At 43.2% G+C, this 20,089-nt stretch overlaps 1 protein-coding gene across 4 annotated transcripts in view; it reads right to left on the bottom strand.

Moving 5' to 3' along the window:
• The window catches only part of PACSIN2 (protein kinase C and casein kinase substrate in neurons 2), a 97,959-nt gene extending 79,491 nt beyond the window's left edge, over positions 1–18,468 (bottom strand). For 2 of the 4 annotated variants that reach the window (XM_019544357.1, XM_019544359.1), the window contains exon 1: positions 18,380–18,468. The gene's annotated coding sequence lies outside the window, so the exon portion shown is untranslated. The remainder of the gene's footprint in view (positions 1–18,379) is intronic. The other 2 variants (XM_019544358.1, XM_019544360.1) reach the window with 1 other exon arrangement.
• Positions 18,469–20,089: the final 1,621 nt, after the last annotated feature.

Here is a 20,089-nt window from a genome sequence, read left to right as displayed (position 1 = left end):
TGCTTATCCGCCCTGCATACTTAAGTAGTTAATTATAATATACATGCGATGGATGAAGTTACGTAGTCACATACATGTTTGTATGAAACGGAAATGAGCTGTAAGAGTTCCTGTTTCTGCACACGTGCCCAGGAGGGAAGGGATAAAACCCAGCTGAAAAGTTCCTCAGGGGTTCGGAGTAATCTGAGTCCTTTGGCTCTGCTCCGACCCTATTTGCAAATACACCTTTTGTGCTGCTAATAAGTGCGTGTCTGAGATTTCTTCGCGCGCCTCCAGAGAAACGAACCGCAATTTTTTGCAACAGGTATTGGCAATATTTTACTTGCTTCACAATTGGTAAGTGTTCTCTTTCCACTGAACTGACAGATGTCCCTGAGTGGAGGCATTTCCCACAGTAAAGTAGTAGCAGTAACGAAGAGGATAAGTTTGTATATTAAAGAAAATTTGGATGGAAAAGGCATATGAGCTAGTCATGGGGGTGGGGGGGAAGGACATCTCTCTCGGGTTCTTAAGGGAAAGCCAGATGCATTTGGGAGAAAACCATGAGATGCCTACACACAGAAGTGTGGAGGCTGTTCCGACATGCTGGAATTCCGAGACTTGATTAACTGAGTCTGTTGGAGTGTGGCAGTTACTGCGCTCCAGCAGCCTTCTGAGTCTTGTGCATCAGTGTCCCCACACTTAAAAATGGCGGCAGAGGTGCTTGAACTAAAGCTTGTCAAATGAGCTTTAGTTCAAGCACCCCCACTGCCATTTTTAAGCGTAGGGACACTGATGCACGAGACAGGGCAGAGCTTTAGAGTGGCTCCAAGAGCCACTCTAATTAATTAAAGCACTGCCCACCCTGCCTCCCCCAAGCTCATGTAAAAGTGCCCTTGATGGTCTCTTTGCTAAACAGAATGAAGTGGACTGTTAATCAGGTAGTCTTGGCCAACCTGATCTATGACCCTATGCTACATTTCTCTTTCTGAACACCAATATCTCATGGAATATCAGTGATTCATTAAGAACTGCCTCTTGATCCAGGAACTAAACCAAGATAAAACTGATGAAAGTCTTCATGAAAACTAAGTTAAATATTGGGTTTCAAGCTCTTTTACATTTCAGGTGTCTAGCAGGGAGGAAGTGAATATTATTTGCCTTAAAGAATTTAAAAAACTGCCCAGACAAGGTTCTTTGCATGAATCTGATATCTTTTATTAGACAAACTTAAATAGTTGGAAAACAATTATTAAGCAAGCTTTTGGGTTCAAAAACCCTTTGTCAGCCTAAGGAAGTTTCAGCAGTTGGCATGTTCTCTTCCTGGATGGAATGAAAAGTAAAGAAGCCAGAGGTTGGGCTGGTAAGCATACAAGACAGGTAGTCAGTGACAATGTAGACTGAGGAGTCAATGGGTGAAAGATAGGCGGGGGGGAGGAAGAGAGAGAAGGGGGATGAAAAGTGAAGAGATACCAAGAGAGTCAGATGTCAGGCAGGTTATAATGCGTCATAAATCCGATGTCTATATTTAGTCCATGATTTTTAGTAACCAGGAGGTTGATGAAGTGGAATTCATACGCTCGTCTCTGGGAAGTGTTTTGTAAGCTTCCTTTGAGGATCAGGACTGAGAGGTTGGAGAGAGAGTGGTTTTCTTGTGAGAAATGTGCCCCCACAGGTAATTGGGTATTCCTGCCTTTGAAAACTGCTTATGAACTTTGAATAAGTATTGATGATGCTGTCTTATGGAATTTCCCTAGTTTTGAAGAGGTGAGAAACAAGCAATTTTTTAATCAGCACTTCCAGACTGGCAGTAGGTAAAAGATACTAACATTGTTATTGACTGACCATGAACAAGCCAACCAACAAACATCCCATTCACATTTCTTTGAAAACCCCTTAGAAGCACCACTCCTATAACTGCAGGAGAAACTTGGGAAAGACATTACAATAGCCAAGGAGTGACCCTATAGGCTTGCTTGCCTTACCGTTTGGCAGGCACAGGAGAGAACATTCACATCAACATCTACTGTACTGAGAATATGGCAAATATTCTGGAAATCCAAGTAATTTCTGAATCAACAAGACTGAACTCTGCTTGCACCAATTCTGGATCTGGTGAATATGCCAGATTTATGATCCGTCTCTCCTGACACATTCAAAATACATTTATGGAGGAAATTGCTCAAAAGAATTTCTGCTTCAATCAGTCGAGTCACAGACCATTTTTTCACATTACTTTTTCTAGGAGCTGTACATTCTTCTAAAATGTCGTCCAGCAAAACAAGGTATTTAAAAGGTACTCTAAAATGTAGTAAGATATCTTTACACAGATGAACTATTCAATGGGTCAAATGTTTTAATAAAGCTTTAGCAACATGCAAGCCTTTAAAGGTTAATCAAGAAACTTAATAGATCATTCATTATTAAGGTGTATAAAATAAATGCAGTGTATCCCAGCCAAAAGTATAAATAGCTTCTTGATGGCTTTAGTGCCACTTTGGCACACAGTAAAGCCTTTGACTGTTTTCACCTGGAAAAGAGATATAGAAAAATCCAGTAAAATTATCATGGCAGAAATAATAATGCCCCTCTTCTCCTGAGTTAGGAACCTGAAAGTGTTTCAAGAAACTTAAACATGTTAAGTTTAGTCACATTTTCCTCATATAAGCAAGAGTAGGCAGAGGTAGTACATGACTATACTCAACATTGATAGAAACAAAGAGGCCTGAGGACTTGAGTCTCTAAAAGAAATGTATTTAATTTTTTAAAAATTCATGTTTCAGTATACAATCGCTGCTTTTTCAATCCCAGTGAAAAAAAGAGTAAAACTGGTGATTCCTTAAAGAAATCTAAATTATTGTATTATATGTTCTTTTCTCAAAAACTAGATAATCAGCTATACTTGCTTAATTTCTAATTCAATCCTAAAACAAATCGAGTAAGACAAACAAAATAACTGTTATCTACCTTACAGCAATTGTAATTCTTAGAGATACGGTATCCACACATATTCTGCTTCTGGTGCTCTTGCAATTCACATACGAGACTGGATTCTTTCTAACAACAAGCGTTGTTGGGACCACATCCAAGTCCTGGCCATGAACCTGTTTCTGGCTGCTGAGCCCGCAAGGAGTAGGATAGCCAGATTCTCCAATTAGCTCCTTAGCCAAAAATACTTCCAAAGAAATATCAAGTCATCCATGTGCCTAAGTATCTCCATATGCCCCAAGTATCTCCAAGAACCATCATAACTGACATGTGTCCATTCTTTTAAAAAAGGGATGCTCAACCCCTAGCCCACAGGCCAGATCCAGCCCACAGAGCCATGTCATCGGACCTGCAGAACACACCAAAAGTCTGAAAACTTGGCAGCGGGAGAGCTGTTAATTGCTGCTCCCCTGCTGCCAAATTTCCAAACCTGTGGGAACCTTGGGGGCTGAACCCTGGGGGCATGGCTCTGCTTGCCAGGCCTGGGCAGCATAAGTGAGATCCAAGCAATGAGGTGGGATCTGGCCTGCAGACTGTCCCAGGCCACTCTTCTGACCCGCAAAGCCAAAAGGTTGAGCATTTCTGTTTTAAAAGGACTGCTCACACAGATTCCACTTCTGACAATCAGCAGGCAGTTGAACATTTATAGGGAGTAACCTACTTAATTTGTGTAGGTTATTAAGTGTGAAATCTGGGATTGTCTGCAAAATCAACAACAAACGAAACTTAATAAAAATAAAATGCTGAGTCCCCAGTGGGGGCTAGTGGTCCTCACTGACAGAAGAAGGTGCCAGCTGGCCGGGCAGCACGAAGCCTGGCAGACAAGATGGCAGCTGTCCCTTTGTCCTTCTGCTGGGGCCTCTCTGCCAGTCAATATGAAGGGGCGGGATGGCACAGAGGGCAGCCATCAATCAAGATGGTGGCTCCCTCCCTCTCCCTCAGGCCTCTCTGCCAATCAATGCTGAAAGGTAAGGACACCACGAAGTGCTGGCAGAAGTCAGCTCTGTGCACTGTGAGCAAGCTAAATCATGATTTAGGTAGGTCCCTATTTATAGGGCATGTACAGAAGTTGCAGGATAATCCTCCTCAAAACAGTGTCTGACCTGGATGCTTAGTCATAGAAATACATGGGTGGCTAGAGACCCATATTACTGACCTGCATTTTTCCAATATGGAATCGCTACCCAGGCAAATTAGAGTAAAGTTGCTTGAAGCACCATTTGTCCAAGGGAACCCCTTGTTTAATCACTGACATAATGAGTATTAAACACAGACCAGGATCTGCTTAGACAGATTTTGAAATTCTATGTAATATCCCTCAGCCCTCTTAAATAACACGAAGGCTTTAGATCAGGGGTAGGCAACCACTGGCATGTGTACCAGACCATGGCACACAAATGCATTTTGCTTGGCACACACACCATGGCGTGGACAGCAGGGGACCTGCAAGGGCCCAATCTTTGTTGTGGCAGTGCAGCCCCAGCCCCTTTCCTGCCATCCATCTTGAGGCATGCATGCACCCACCACTGGCAACAAAAGCTGGTCTGGGGCTTCACAGACCCCTGTACAGCTGTCCGCACCCAGGCCCCCATCGTCTGCCCCTGGCATGCCAACATCTTACAAATCATCGTTACAGGTCTTTTTGGCACTCTGCTCAAAAACTTGCCAACCCCTGGTTTAGACTATACCTAAATGGCTTGGTTCTAACTAAATAAAAAACAAAAGCTCTCAACATCCAGCAACTAGAGTTTCAATTTATCCAGAGTACAATGCAATTAAAGTGCAAGTTGTGCCTGACCAACTTGATTTCCTTCTATGACCAAAGGTGACAGGCTCTGTGGTTGATGGGGGTCAAGGGGCATTTGCGTGTGGAAAGAATGGTGGATATGATTTATCATAAGCAGGGGTAAAGAGAATAGGCAAAAATATAGGACTGAACCCATCAGTCCAATAAAAACTAAGCTATGATCCTAAGAAGAAAGGATTTAAGAAAACATGACAGAGAAAACATGAATGAATCTCTTTAAAAATATCAGAACTTCTTAATGCAAGGTGACCACATAGCCCTGAACTGCAACATGGCTATCAGAGATTGGTGCCCAGCACACTGTTCTGAAACTGAATTACATTTTCAGGTCTTTTTACAGAAAGCAGGTAGTCCAGTATCTTAGACAATGTTGTTAGTGATCAAGATTTGTTTTTGAACTGCCACGATAGAAAATCTCTACCATCTGACCTTAGATGTCTGCCTGGTTTAAGGTTTTGCTTTCTGTTACAAGATATCCTGAACTGTGGCAGATAGTTTCTCTCCCTGTCTCGTTATTCAGGCAGCATCCATACCATCGGGTGCAATGTCACCAGATCCAGGTACTGTGGTTCTACAAGATTAGTTCAGGCAAGAGAGGCAAAGTTACTGGTCTCCTAAACTACTGATCTGTTCATAAGAACATTAGTGTTCTTGGACACAATGATGCAAATGATGTCTTGCATAGTACCCTATGTATCACAGATATAAAAGAGAATGGATATGCCAGATCTGAAACCCTCAGAGTGAGGGGAAGCAAGAGCTTGTGAGCTGCTCTGGAGAATCACCTTCTGGTATCTGTCACCTGAAGTGTGTTGCAGGGCCTACTCATGTGAATCTTATTAGCAAAAGCTGTGGAAAACTGAAGTTGAAATAACTCATTACTATCAGATAAACCTCTGATGAGTCTGTCCACTATATTATTACTCATGCTGGGAGAGTTAAGGCCCATCAGTGAGACAATAAAAGACAGTCCCACAATCAGATGAATTCCTGAGAGGACTCAACTCCATCTGGTCTGCTGATGTAATGCATTGCTGCCATATTGTCCATAACCATTTGTTAGCCCCAGAAGAGCTCTGCATGCCAACCAAATTGTTCTGACTTTCAGCAAAATGCCCTAAGGGGATCTTTTACTTTGAATTCTCAACTAGTTGAGATAATCTCTCTCAGTACTGAGCAGCATCTCTACCACACACTTGGATTGAACCTGTTTCCCACCTTAGTGTGGTCAAAAGTCTGAGGGATACAAAGTCCTCAAACAATCCATGCTAGAGGAATCATTTCAAAATAACAATTTAATACAACAAATTCTCTCTCATTAACTAATATGAAGTCAGTCAAGTAATCTTTTTTCTACATAAGGAGCTCCCAGTATATTACCATGGCCATTAGGTATAAAATGGATCTTTGGATATATAAACAAAAGGACACTGGGTACGTATGGGGAGGTTAAATTACTTCAGTATCTAACACTGGTACAACTCTTGTTGACAACTGTCCGATTCTGGTATACATGGTTCAAAAAGGATGTTGAAAATTCAGACAGAAATTAGAGGAAGAAACATGAAAATGATTGCATTAGCAATTCTCAACAAGGGTACCACAAGATCCTCTTACAGCTGAATATCAAAACTGTTATCCATGCAAACCCCAACACATGATAAACCCAGTGATTTCAAATAGGAAACCAGAGTGTCAAAAACATACTGACCTGTTTCTGAGTTCTTTATAACAGACTAATTGCTCAATTAGTTTTCCATAGTCAAAAAATGAGTGAAAGGTAAAACCTGCCATTTTCCAAGGGGGGCCTTAAGTTTACAAGGCTGACTGGATAAGTCTTAGTGACAATGCAGGCAACAAAAACGTTGTTAATGACTTTTCTGTCTAGTAAACAAAAATATTCTAAGAACTAACATCTAAAGGCTAAAGCTAGAGAAATCAGTCTAATAAAAGCGTGGATTTTCTTGTTTTAGACGCAACTATAACCTATGGGCCAGACCCAGCCCATGAAGCCACATCATTTGGTCCATGATTCTCCACATAGGTCTGGAAATTTGATGGTGGGAGAGTGTGGCAGCACTAACTGCCACAGCTCTGGCTGCCACCTGTCCCCGACAGACATATTTCCAGACCCGGGGGGGAGCCCCACAGGGAAGATGACATGACACAGAGCATAGGGCCACACCTGACACTGCACTGAGTTCCACACCCAACTCTGTATGCCATCCCAGCACTGGATCACTCTCACAAACAGACCTCTCACAGGGTATCCAGCCCAGAGAATGATTCCAAACCACTTATCTGGCCCCCTGGCTAGATGGACTGAGCATCAGTTTTAGGTAGTGCATGTAATTCATCATTACAACTTTCCTCAGGAATTTCTCATGTCACTGGAAATTTTTAAAAGCAAAATTGTATCTTTTCCAACAGATAGCTCTAGTTTCAGTAATAATTTAAATCAGGGACGTCCTACAGTCTTTTATTGGCAGTGTAGAGGATCACAAGGGTACCTTCCAATTACTACCCCCACACAGAATAAATGCTAAAGAGTAGGGTTTTTTTCTGTAAGTTGTAAAATTAGATTCCTCAAACTGATGCTTTTAAATTTATATAAAGTAAAGAGTGACAAAGACTAAGTCATGTGCTGACGTCTGCAAAATCTATCAATGTATGGTCTACAATTTTATAAAAAGGAGATATTAGGCAACAGCCATATCCTTGATGATATTTCATGTTATGTTGGAAACAACAACATAAACAAGAAACAGGAAAATCCTTTGAAAGTGTCCAGTGCATGATTAGCCTATGCAATCATCAGCTACTACACTTCTAATAATCATATGACAGAAGGAGAGAGGATTTCCTGGGTTAATTCTGTTATAAAGAAAAGGGAAAACCTCATTCAATCACAGTCAGGTCAACAGAAAACCAACCAACTCCAAGATTTTATTTCAATTTTTGTTTTTTTGTGGTTCTGAAAGGGTGGGTTGCCATGAGAATTCTTTAGAATCTTGGACTTTGCAACTTAACCCACAACAGTGATTACAGTATTGCTCGGCTAGAGAAAGGCGTCTCTATCCATCTTCAGTAGTAGTTCCATCCTCTGGGACATTCCCAAATGAAAGCTATGATAGGTTCTACTGTCCTTAGGAATTCCATTTCTCCAGTAGTAACATACTAATATTTCTCTGGTAGTAACATACTCCCAGAATGCAATCTTTTTAGGTTTGGCAAAAGCAAGAATTTTTAGATTGAACTGCTCTACAAAACATATCCACATAATATACCTACTGCTGTTAACAGTTTGAAAACTGTTTTTTGTTTCTCTTTTCCCCCTGAGTTATAAATTTTAAATTCAGATCCTAGGTCAAATTAATTTCTAGATGACAAGATGGATGCCACATCTTCAGCAAGAGATGTCCATACTTATACAAATGATAAAAACACACCTCTTTAATACACTGCTACATGGGAAGGTGTTTATAATTGGCATCAATAAGTTCTTTGATCCGTACACAAATACAGACCAGGTTAAAAATGATGGATTTGAAAGAAGCAGTTAAGCCAAATGTTATGAAGGAAACCAGAGAAGGCACTGCCAAGCTGTACATCCACATGACATGGCATGATCAGAGCTAAATTGAACTGGCTGAGGGGATTCCCTAATTGCACATGCAGTGTTTATGGGGAAGTGGTAGAGAGAGAGAGAGAGAGAGAGAGCAGGAACAGCAGTTATAAATACCCTAAGAGGGAACAGAATAACCATGCTCCTCAGAGCGCAGAAATAGGTGGAGGGGGCGATATGGAAACGTTAAGCAAGAAACATTCATTTCTGTGCGTCGGGGGGGGGGGCCCCCTGCTGTGTCAATTAGGGTGATCCAGCACCCTCTTCTCGCCCGCCATGTCTTTGTTCTTATTAAGTTCAGTAAGGGAGGCTGCCTACCTTCACCCTTGAAACGGAGGTAATACCAGCGCAGTGTCAAGTGGGGTGCTCCAACACCCCCAGCCTTATGGGCAATGCGTGCCTCTTACCTCCCCTTTAGCACGCCCCAAGCCCCACAGCTGTTCCTGGATGTTTATCCTGTCCTTGCCCTCTGACGCCCTCTCCGGCGCCCCTGGGGCTCGTCACACCCCAGCGCCCCTTTCCAACCTCCCTGGGCCTATCCCGCCAACTGGCAGCCCCTTACCGGCACCCCTGGGTCAGTCACGCGCCCGTCGCCCCTTTTACCAGCGCCCCTGGGCCAGTTAGACAACCTGCACCCTGATACCAGCGCCCTTGGGCCGCTGCTGCAACCTGCACCCCGTTACCGGTGCCTCTGGGCTTGCCGTGCCCAGGCCTCACCCCACTGGGCCTGGCTTGCAGTTTTCCCCCGCTCCTCGCCCTCTCTGGGGCCTATGCCGCGCTTCTCGTGCCCATTGCCCCCTCTCTGGGGCCTATGCCGTGCTTCTCGCGCAGTTGGGGCTCAGGTGGCCGCAGCTGTGCCTGGCCCCCTGACCCTTTCCTGGGTCGCTTGCCCTGCTGGGCAAAATACCATCCTCACGGGCTAGGGTTTCAACCCCTATACACCAAGCGCCTCTCTGGCGCTCGCTCGCCGTGCCCACTGTGGCACTGGAGTCCCCAGCACTGTGGAGCCCTCCGGGACTCTCTCCTGGTCCTATCCCAGTTGGGGCTCAGGTGGCCGCAGCCATGCCTGGCCCCCAGGACCACCGTCTCAGTCCTTTGCCCTAATAGGGCTTCTCTCTAGTCTCACCCCACAGGGTAGGGTCCACTGACCCTTCGATACGCGTGCCACTGGCGCAAACAGCTGTGCCCTGCTGGGCACCAGGAACCCCCAGATTATTGGGGAGCTCCCGTGAGGCCTCCTCACACCCCTACAGCCTCACCCGGTCCTCCGGTGTAACTAGAACAAAACATGAGCCAAGCAGCTACAACTTAAGCAAAAAGCTCACCGGCTTATAACATAAACCACACGCAATGCTGGCTCTCACCAATACCTTTCTCCGGGGTTCTCTCCCTCCCCTCGCATCATTGCGGCTGTCAAACTGCCACCATAAGCTCTGCTGCTCAGCTCTCCGCCACAGAGCTCCTGCTCCTGCAGTGGCCAGAGGGGAACTGCTAGCTAGGCTTTGGCCTAGCTGTTTATAAGGGCCTGGCCCTGCCCCTTTTGGTCATGGGGCCAGCCTGGTTGCCCCAGCAACCCACATCTGTGCTGCTTCAGGGAGCTTCAGCAGCCCTATTCCTACTGCTAGTAGCAGGCACCCTGGTGCCCTGCTATACCTCTCCCCCTCCTGGGGTGGAGTCTCCTTAGGAGCGGGGCGCGGGAGTGCCCCGTGACAATGTGTATTGAAGCAAACCTAATTTTTGTTTATAAACAATTAATACACGTGTGTCTTGCAAAAATATACTCAACTCCTAATGGAAATAAGTTGGGAGGTTTCAAATACAACTGCTTGGTCCAAAGGGGCCAAAATATCTTCAACTGTTGGCAACGGGGGTTATGTTACCTTTACTCATTTGTAAGGGTACCCAGGCCTGAATGCTAAAAAGTTCGAACTGTTTTCAAAGTTTTTCCTAATAGCAAAAAAGTATGCAAATTAGATTTCTGTAAAGCAAAAGGAATCTAAACTCACTTATTCACTTTGTGTAATGAAGGAGAATTCTATCCAATTCACCTTAGAAAGCTGAAGTTTGAAGTTTACTTTAGAAATTACTTAAGATATTTCACTTGCCATTCCAGGGTTACCTCATGTTAAATAAAATGTTATATAATTTAGGATAGGATTGGTTCATTTAACACATCAAAAAAAATAAAGAACCTTTTAAAATTTGTTTAAGCCACCCAAATCTTCTTTTTATGCCATAATACTTCAAAAGACAGCCACTATCAAAGATGGTCCAAGGACTGAGAAAGGTAGAATGCTGGTACAGTTTGTTTTATGTAGATTATTCCTATTAACAGTGATCTTCAGCCACATAAATTATAACAACTTTTCCTATACTTTTTAAATGGATTTCCAACTCCTACGTGAAAGTACACTCCTACCATGGAACCTTAGAAAACAGATGCTGTAACATCAGTTACTAATTAATGTTGTCAATCCTTTGGGATCTTAGCAAATACATATTTGTAGTTGGCAGTGATGCAGCAGATTGCTATACAGGATTGCTACATTTAACTTAATACCTCAAAAAAAAAAGATAATTAAATTCTTATGTCAGGTTTGTATCACTTCTGTAAAAAGATATGATAATACAAACACAGTGACAACTAATTTTCTAGAAATGATTACGGTAACACATTCATCTAATTTCAAAATTAGGATATACCTTATTACTTTGCAATTAGAAGAAAAAACAGTTTGCAGGTGTGTAGATTGCAGCAGGTGTCAAAGGATTTTTAGAATTTGTTTTCCATGGAGGAACTTACAACATCACTCATTACTTACAAACTCTGTATGTACTCCTAGGAAACAGGTTCAGCTGTTCCAAAAAGTGTGCTTGAAGAAAGAATTGTTACTATACAGATACGCTAAGTGAAAAATGGGATTTTAAAACAGCTTTTCATCTTGCTCTATTCTTCTCTAGTCCTAAAATAATAAATAAGTTAGATTATAATGCTATCCTTTCCCCTTTACTGTTGGGTAGGGAAAAAAGGGCCTAATTAGGATTTTTTGGCTTTCAAGGCTTTGAATCTTCTATTCCCCTGTAATTGCCCCAAAGAGTTATTATTCTGCACTAGGGTGAAATTAAAACTACAAAATACAGATTATAAACAAGTCAAAATATTTATACCATGATCATAAATGAGGTACAAGAGTCAGAACTATTTTTTTTAAACATTTCCATGATTTAAGCAGCTGAACCAACTGTATCACTCAAAATCAGGGAGGCGTTTCACATTTTTCTCAGACCTCTAGGTACTGTACAGTATTATTCATACTTAGTCCTAAACCTATTTACCAATTAGGCTGGGTACTTGCTTAAATATTGACACATCCTAGCCACTCAAATTCATATTATTCTAACAACAGCTGACAGCAGCTCAAACAAAGACCTTTACATTCCTCTAAGCCAGTGGTTCTCAACCTTTTTAGAGATTCAAGTTTTCTCTCTTTTTTGCCTTCAGAAAAAGAATACAGCAGTTTTTTCCATTACAACATTAGTTCCATTAGAACTCAGAATAGCCACAAATATGGACCTCTATTTGACATCTCTGGGTCTATTTTGTGAATCATGCTCATAAATTGAACAGTGCTAATGCTGTGTGGCACCTCATAGCACACTTGAAAGGATCTCAAGACACTCCAGAGGGTTGTGGTACCTTGCTGAGAATCACTGCTCTAAGCTCACACTAAGAAAGGTTCTGAGCTGACAAAGAAATGCTGCAATACCGAGCCTTATCTGAACAAGAATGGTACTCTGGGGAATATCACATGAAGTAACAATGAGATGCACATAACGGTAACATTTGCATAAATAAAAATATAGATCCCAAATTAACTGGTTCAGTTTTGTTTTGTTAAGGGTGCATATCAGTCTGTTCACCTTCCCAATATCAATTTTAATCAGGATTTTCTCTCCAGTCCTAATGGCCTAAATATCTAAGCAACTTGAACACTACTACAAAACATACCATGTCACCCAACCACAGATTCAGCATTCATGTAATTGTGTATCTTAGTACACAGTTATATCACTATAGTTACTTCCTGTTTTTATTCCCTTCTGTGCGCCTAGAACAAATTCCTAATATCTTTAAATCATGTTCCAACTTACAACTGTCATCATTTCAGTTCAAGTTTATTAAATAAGCCAAAGCAGTAACTGTTACTTGTAACACTTCTTGAGCTAAACTTAACTTCTGTGTAACAGGAAAGATGAGCTCATTTCTCTTACTGCATCTGCAATTCTGAAGTTGTGAAATATTCTTCAGTTCATCTACTCTAAAACTGTCCTTCATGTACATGCAGTTTATGCAGTCACAATCATATCTTTTTAACAAATCTCAAAAAATAAGCTAAATGAATTACATTTCCCCAGAATCTTCCATATCCTTCAGACTGTAGTAACACACTAGGTTTATAACTTTATTTGTGGAAAAAGTTTGGTTTTAAGCATATGTTCTCCATTATAAGGACTGATAGCTTGAAGGGATAAAACAGCTTAGTTATATTAAGGAAAGATTCAACTGCTCACCAAAACCAGAACACTAACCTTTAGCTGCCCTCCTTCAACATTAACAAAGACAGTGTTTTGTACAGCTTTTTCATTCTGTAAAATTAAGTATGAAGGCCTCTGTTTCAGGTTTCCCCAATCTCAAACACTTGCTTATCAAAAAATGTTTCTTTCTGTAAAAGGAGAGTCACCAACACAGAACAAAAGCTGATGACTCCAAAACTTATGCTAAGCTTGGGCCTACTCACGAAAGTTAAAATACAGAATAATAATGTTAACTGCGTATTGCAAGAGGATGTGAGTTCATGGCTAGGCCATCTAAGAAGGAATAATGAAGCATCTCTTCCAGCTTATCTTGCTATATTCAGGATGATTTCAGGCAGACTCTTAGTTGTCTAGCATGTAACCATATGAAATGTCTATCTTTGATTAATTAGCATGGTAAATATTTCTTTTGCGACTAACTCATGTTTATGTGCAGGAAAAGACATTCTCCATATGTAATAGATGTCTCCTCCTGATTTAGTATGTTTTTCCTGGCTGTTAATCAGTTTCTTAATATGCTTCGAACTGGATAACCTCTTGTTACCAAAGAAGGTAACTCATTCAAACAAAAAAATTCTGATAACCAGCAGGTTTTTCCTGTCAATTACTGCTTGGGACACTCTCTTCATTTACACAACTAAAAGAATGCTTTGAAGATGCTAAACTAAAGGTATAAAAAGGCAGTAAAACAGCAAACAGCACACACGCTTCAAGAGTGAGAAATCTTTCTGACACCAGTTGTTGATGCGCCCGACTTACTCAAGAAGATGAAGAGAAACAAACCACCTCTTCGTTGCTTGTTTGGTGAGAAATCATCACCTTTTAGCTAATTACTGGACTTTGATTTGGTTTGGGCTCACTTGACTTGATTTTAAATACCTGTAGTAAATAAAGCCTCTCTGTCACTAATCTAACGAAGTGTTGTGTCAATCCCTGAGCTAGTCCAGAATCCTAGGTTTTTACTGCTAACACCACTGATATAAAGGAAAACACACATTCATATCCAAAAAGGAATTCAGGTATTCTGTGAAGAATTTACTTAAAGACATTCTCAGGCCTTTTTTTTTTTTTGGGGGGGTGGTGGGGGAGGGAAACGACAGTCAGGAAAACCACTGCATACATTCTTACATCCCATTTAATAGAAACATGGGTTTGATAAGGACCTCAAGAGATTATTTGACCTAACTTCCTGCACTGACAAAGATCAAGTACACCCAAGCCACCACACCAGAGTTGTATCTAAATGTGTTCTTACAGATCTTCAAGACTCAGTGGTTCTGTAACCTCCTCAAGAGAGCCTGCTTCAATGTTTCTCCAACCCAGCTGTTAGAAAGCCTTTACTAATATGAAACCTGAACCTTCTCTACAGCAAACTAAACTGGTTTCTTCTGTTCCTTCCCCCCAGTAACCAGGGAGAACAGCTGACCACCAGCCACTTTATAACAACCTTTTATGTATGGCAAGACTTGTATCGCCCCACCCCACAGCCCTCCCCAAAAAAGGCTCAGGGCCAAAATGAATACAATATTAAATAGGGTAATACATAACTAAATGAACTATCCAAACAATACCCAGCATTTAAAAATTCCACTCAGTCACTCCTGCTCCCCTCCCTCTCCCTTGCTTTCTAACCATTTTTTCACTTCCTCCATTAAAGACATATTTGCTTCCCATACTTCCCCTCCCACTCCTCACATATGACCCTCCCAAGCCCATACCACCCTGCCACAACTGTCCCCAAGATCCACTCACCCTCTCCCTCCCCACCCCCCATGAACGCATTATTCAATTTAAAAGAATTATAAAAAGAGACACCAGAAATCCCAAAGGGCACCCAAACCTCTTAGCTTTGATGTTCTTCCCTAGATTCTCTCCAGTTTGCCTGCATCTTTCTTAAAAAATGATGATCAAAACTGGACATGGTATTCCAGTTCAAGCCTCACCAACACCACCAGAGTAGATCAATTATGTCTTAAAAATAATGCTCTTATTAAAATATCCCAGAATGAGATTTGTCTTTCTTCAATTCCATCACATTTAGTGAACCACAATTAGTTTGTGAGACACTCTGACCTTTGGATCCTTTTCTACAGCACTACTGCTTAGACAATTGCTTCCCATTTTCTGGTTGCGCAGTTGGCTTCTCTTTCCAAAGTACAGTAGTAGTTTGTACTTGTTCCTTCAGAATTTTATCTTACCGATTTCAGACTCTTTCATCTGGATCATTTTGACTTCTGATCCAGTCCTCCACCATGCTTTCAACTTCCTCCTCCCTCACAACTTGGTGTCATGCTTGTATTTAAATTTATAAAGCACACTCTCAATGCCATCACTTAAATAACGAAATAAAATGCTGATGAGAACTGAGCCCAGGTCATATCACTAAGAGACCCACCTGAGATGCTCTTCCTGTTGGACAGGGAACCACAGGCCACCTGCAGGTTGACTCCAGCAAACAGGGACCAGGTACCTTTGTTTTAATGTCAGCAAGGAGACGAGCATGGGAGCTATGGCAGAGCCATGCTGCTTCCAACTGTGCCCGCACCACTGCCCCTTCTCCCTGCCATCCCCTCACCTCCCCTGGCTGTAGTTTTCAGCCCATGGAGAGTTGTATTTGGCTCTTCTAGCTTCAAGTTGTGCCCACCCTGTAGCTGGGAAGCAGGGGTGGGGGGGAGGGAAGGAGAAAGGAGAAGTAAAGGCAGGGATGGGGAAGCAGAGGTAGCCTGAACACCATTTCTTGCTCCCCAACCCTGGTGCAGCCCTCTACCAGCTGAAAGTTGAACCAGCATGCAGCAAGGGAAAGGAATGGGAAGAAGTAGCTGCAACACAGGCACAGGCAGAACCCTCCAGCTCCATGTTGCCAGCCTCTACCATAGATGATGCCCAGCAGGGTGGATAAAAATCAATGATTTAAAAAAAAAAATAACAAAAAAAGATTTTTGTAAATTTAAATCGTATTTTTATATTTTATTAAGATCTGTTAAATAAAATAAACATATAAAGATAGTTTTAATTTAAGATATGTCAAAGCTCAAATATATTATCGTGGAATAGGGATTATAACGTCTAATTATATACTAGTTGAGACAATATATTCATGTAAACTTTTTAGAAAAGTGTTATAAATAGGTCATGGACTATATTAGGGGCCCGATCTTATGGGTTTCCCAGAGATTCCTCTATAGATTAGTAAAAATTAAAGAAAACCACTCCACCCAATGCTCAGTACAGAAGATCCCCTTAGCACCTCTGTGATGCTCACTTTCAGTTCTCAAACTACGGATTTGTCTCCACAGATCATAGGAAAACAAGGTTCTTTGGGTCGATATAGTATCTTTTATTAGGCCAACTAAATAATTGAAAAAAATTGTTCTTTGCAAACATTAACACCCTTCTTCAGGCATAGGAAGAGTTTGTTGTCTCCAGAGATAACATCCTTGTTAACAGCAGTACAATAAGATCCAGCATCCCTGGGGTAAGGGGATTGTTGGTTATATAAAAACTCCGGTTATTAGAAATAACCCATCAGGGTTTTCAGATAATGCAGAGCTGGGGGAGGGACGGGGGTGTCAACACATGCAGTGCCAGTGGCTGCATACAGTGACAACAGTTGCAGGGTGCAGCATGGATTGGTGCTCAGTGCAGGGAGGCATACGTGGAGAAGTGACAGCACAAGCTGCAGTGTTCGAGCTTCCCCCGCCCTCCCAGTTGGTGGAACAGGGGGTGGCGGTAGCCACACGTGGAACAGCGGCAGTGCAGGGTGGTCAGTAGCAGCAGTGGTTGCCATGTGCACCCTTTCCCCCACCCCCTACTCGCATCCAGCTGGCTGGCCAGAAATTCCAGTTAGTAAAGTATTCTGGTTATTTAAATGCCGGATAGAGGAGATTACTGTACATGGAGATGAGAGAGAACCAACTTAATTACCCACCCACCAGCCTTGTTGTCTCTCTGAAAGTTTGTGTACATTCAGTCAAGCCCTTATCTTTCTCTAAAAGTGCAAAGCTTCAAGAAATTAAATGAATAAAGGATATTAAACAACAAGAACACACTTTCCGCAGAAAACAATGATTAAATTGAGGCTTCCCGACTGCCGATTTAAATCATGATTTACACCCTGATACCCAGTTCCGTAACTTTCCCATTTTTTACCCACTCACACCTGTACAGACATTTTCATACAAGTGATCTGAGGAACTGTGGCCACATGATACAGTTTCAAAAGTCTTACTGAAGTTATATCCCTATTAGGCTGGTTATTCTGCCAAAGGAAGAAATCAGATAGGTTTGTCAAAAAGAGATCATGGTGACCCAGTGTTCCTCATTTTTATCACCTTATTGTATTTTAGGTATTTGCAAACCAATTATTCCAACAATTGTTCTAAACCTTATTTAAAAACATTGAAAACCCCTGAAATAGCTTATTAAGGTTGGATCTGTTCCTGCTTTGAGCAGTGGGTTGGGCTAGATTTGGCCCCCTGAGGTCCCTTCCAGCCACTACATATTACCATCTCATCTGATCCAAGCACGAGTGGCAGAGCATATGTTTTTGCCTCTGAAAATATGCATGTGCATGTGTGAGCAGATGTGTGTTCAGTGTGTGCATGTCTATCCAATGGTAGTGCATGCCTCAGAGAATAATCAGACTGTCGCCAGACTGAATAAAGTCCAATTCTAAGGGTGCACTGGTTAGAGGTTTAAATCCAAGTATCAAACTTAAATATTTCAAAGTCATAATTCAGACTCTGCCTGTTGAACAGACAAAACACCCAACAGCTTTATGACTTCAAACTGTTCGAGGCTTCATTTTACAGCTATGCGTGAAAGAAGACTAAATGCTTGCACACAACTCTTCCTAGACTACACTGTGGAAGAGAGGGAGTTGGCCATGCTAGTCCCAAGCCAGGCAGAAGACAGGGTAGCTGTGCACCTCACAGACTAATAAACTGAGGTCCAAACAGAATCAAAGAATCATAGGAAACAAGGGCTAGAAGGGACCTCAGGAGGCCAAATCTAGCCCAACCCACTGCTCAAAGCAGGACCAGATCCAAAAAGAAAGCAGGACCAGATCCAAAAAGATCATCCCAGCTCGGCTTTGTCTGGCCCAGGGTTAAAAACCAGTGGATGTTCAGTGTGCCCTTACTGTGTTCCACCAGTGTGCAAGTCCAGCGTGTTCTCCCAGTGTGTGCGTGCCCCTCATTGAGTGTATGTGTCCCCAGTGCGTGTCCCTCCCAGCGGATCCGTCCCGGGTGGGGGTGTCCCTTGTGTGTGTCCAGCCACGCAGGCGCAGGGCGGAGCGGGGCCGACCAGCCCGGCCGGGGCCGCAGTCCCAGGGCAGAGCCCAAAGTCGGGAGCTCAGAGCCGCCCCCCTCCCCTCTCGCGCTCACCTGGCCTCGACGACCGCCCACTCCCGCTCGGCTCCGGCTTCCAACTACGAAAGCTAGCCACCACCGCCACCCTAGAGTCCGCGCCGATTGGCTGCCGCCCCGCCCCGCACTCATTGGTGAGGAAGAGTGACGAGACAGGAGCCCGCCTCCGAGGAATTGAGGCTCCCATTGGCCCTTTCGCGCTGTCAGTCAAAACAGCTTCCTAGTGGGCCAGTTGGGGCGGGACTTCGGGGCGGCTCCCGGAACACTGGTTCGAATCCCCACTCTGGGCCCTGGGTGCTCGCTGGGCTCGTCGCCCCTCAGCAACACGGGCTCCGAGCTTGCACTCCCACTTCGGCTAAGCCCAGGCAGGGCAGGGGGCTGGGACGCAGGGGTGCGCCCCTCCGGCATGGCCCTGCCTGGAGAGATACATACAGTTCCAGGAGGCTGCTCCTTTAAATGCATATTACATGTTGCATCCAACGTACACAGGAGCCGACCACACGTGAGCCGTCACAATGCAACAGGGACGCGCATCTGCGTTCCTGACGTCACGTCTCCGCGCCCAGTGCAGCGGTCACAGAGCAGCAGTCCCTCGTGTCCCCGCCAGTGTGAGGAAACCTACGGAGCAAAAACCGGCAGAACTGGCTGCCCCGCACTGGGCATCGCGGAGCCCTGACTGAAAACTCTGCGGTTAGATGGTGACTCGTGTTTGCAATTGCAACACCCCTGAAAGGCTCTTATGGCGTAACAGGTTCCCCTGGCTACCACCCAGGGCTCTGTGTTGTTTTGGGGTTTCACTAGTTAGAAACCCAGAGACCACTGAGAGTAAACACCTTACACACTCTCCTTCTCTCTTCCCCCTCCTCCCACCCAGATACATGAACAGTGCTCCTCCACTGCAAGAACACATGGACACACACATTACATGAGCAGTCTGCTAGTAAGACCATTTGTTACCGCAGAAGGACCTAGGTAGCAAACACTGATCCATTGCACCCCCACTGCACAGTGTGTGTGAGGCTACTGCTTGGCTTTGCATTCACTAAATAAATACTTACACAAACAGTGCTCCTTCGCTGCAAGGATCCACTGTCCATAGTTAAAATGTTCAGTTCAGGGATCTTTAGGGGAGGAGCAACGTCCTTGCCCAGGGGCAGCTGAGTACATTCCTAATGTCACAGATAGTTTTTTCTACAGGAACTGCACATGGCCACTGAGGAGGCTATCACATAGCTCCGCAATTAGGCGAACTGACTGCCACAGTTAGTAAAGGGGTGTGGGCGTGTGCATGTTAGAAATATTATTAAAAATGCATTATCAATACCAGATTTAGAAAAACACAGCTGCTTAGCTCTCCTTGTCTCCTTGGTGAGAGAAGGGGGGTTTGGAAATTGAAGGGAAAAAAACTACTAAGGGCTCTTTGTACTAAGGTATCACTCTTTCTTTGTTCTGCAAATTTACTATCTCTTTGTTACACTAAATCACACTTTCTTTCATGACTCCCACATTTCTTAGGCTAAGATAAAAGTAATTGCCATCTTAGCCTTGGGGTTGAACCTTGAATAACCTCGGGTCCCTTCTAAGCACCCGCAATAAGCTAATACATATTAAGCCTATCCGCCCCGCATACTTAAGTAGTTAATTATAATACACATGCGATGTATGATGTGACGTATTCACATGCATGTTTGTATGAACCGGAAATGAGTTGTAAGAGTTCCTGCTTCT

The sequence above is a fragment of the Crocodylus porosus genome, unplaced genomic scaffold (genome assembly GCF_001723895.1).
Source record: "Crocodylus porosus isolate Cpor-Errol unplaced genomic scaffold, CroPor_comp1, whole genome shotgun sequence".
NCBI lineage: Eukaryota > Metazoa > Chordata > Crocodylia > Crocodylidae > Crocodylus > Crocodylus porosus.
This window is presented reverse-complemented; position numbering and strand designations above follow the sequence as displayed.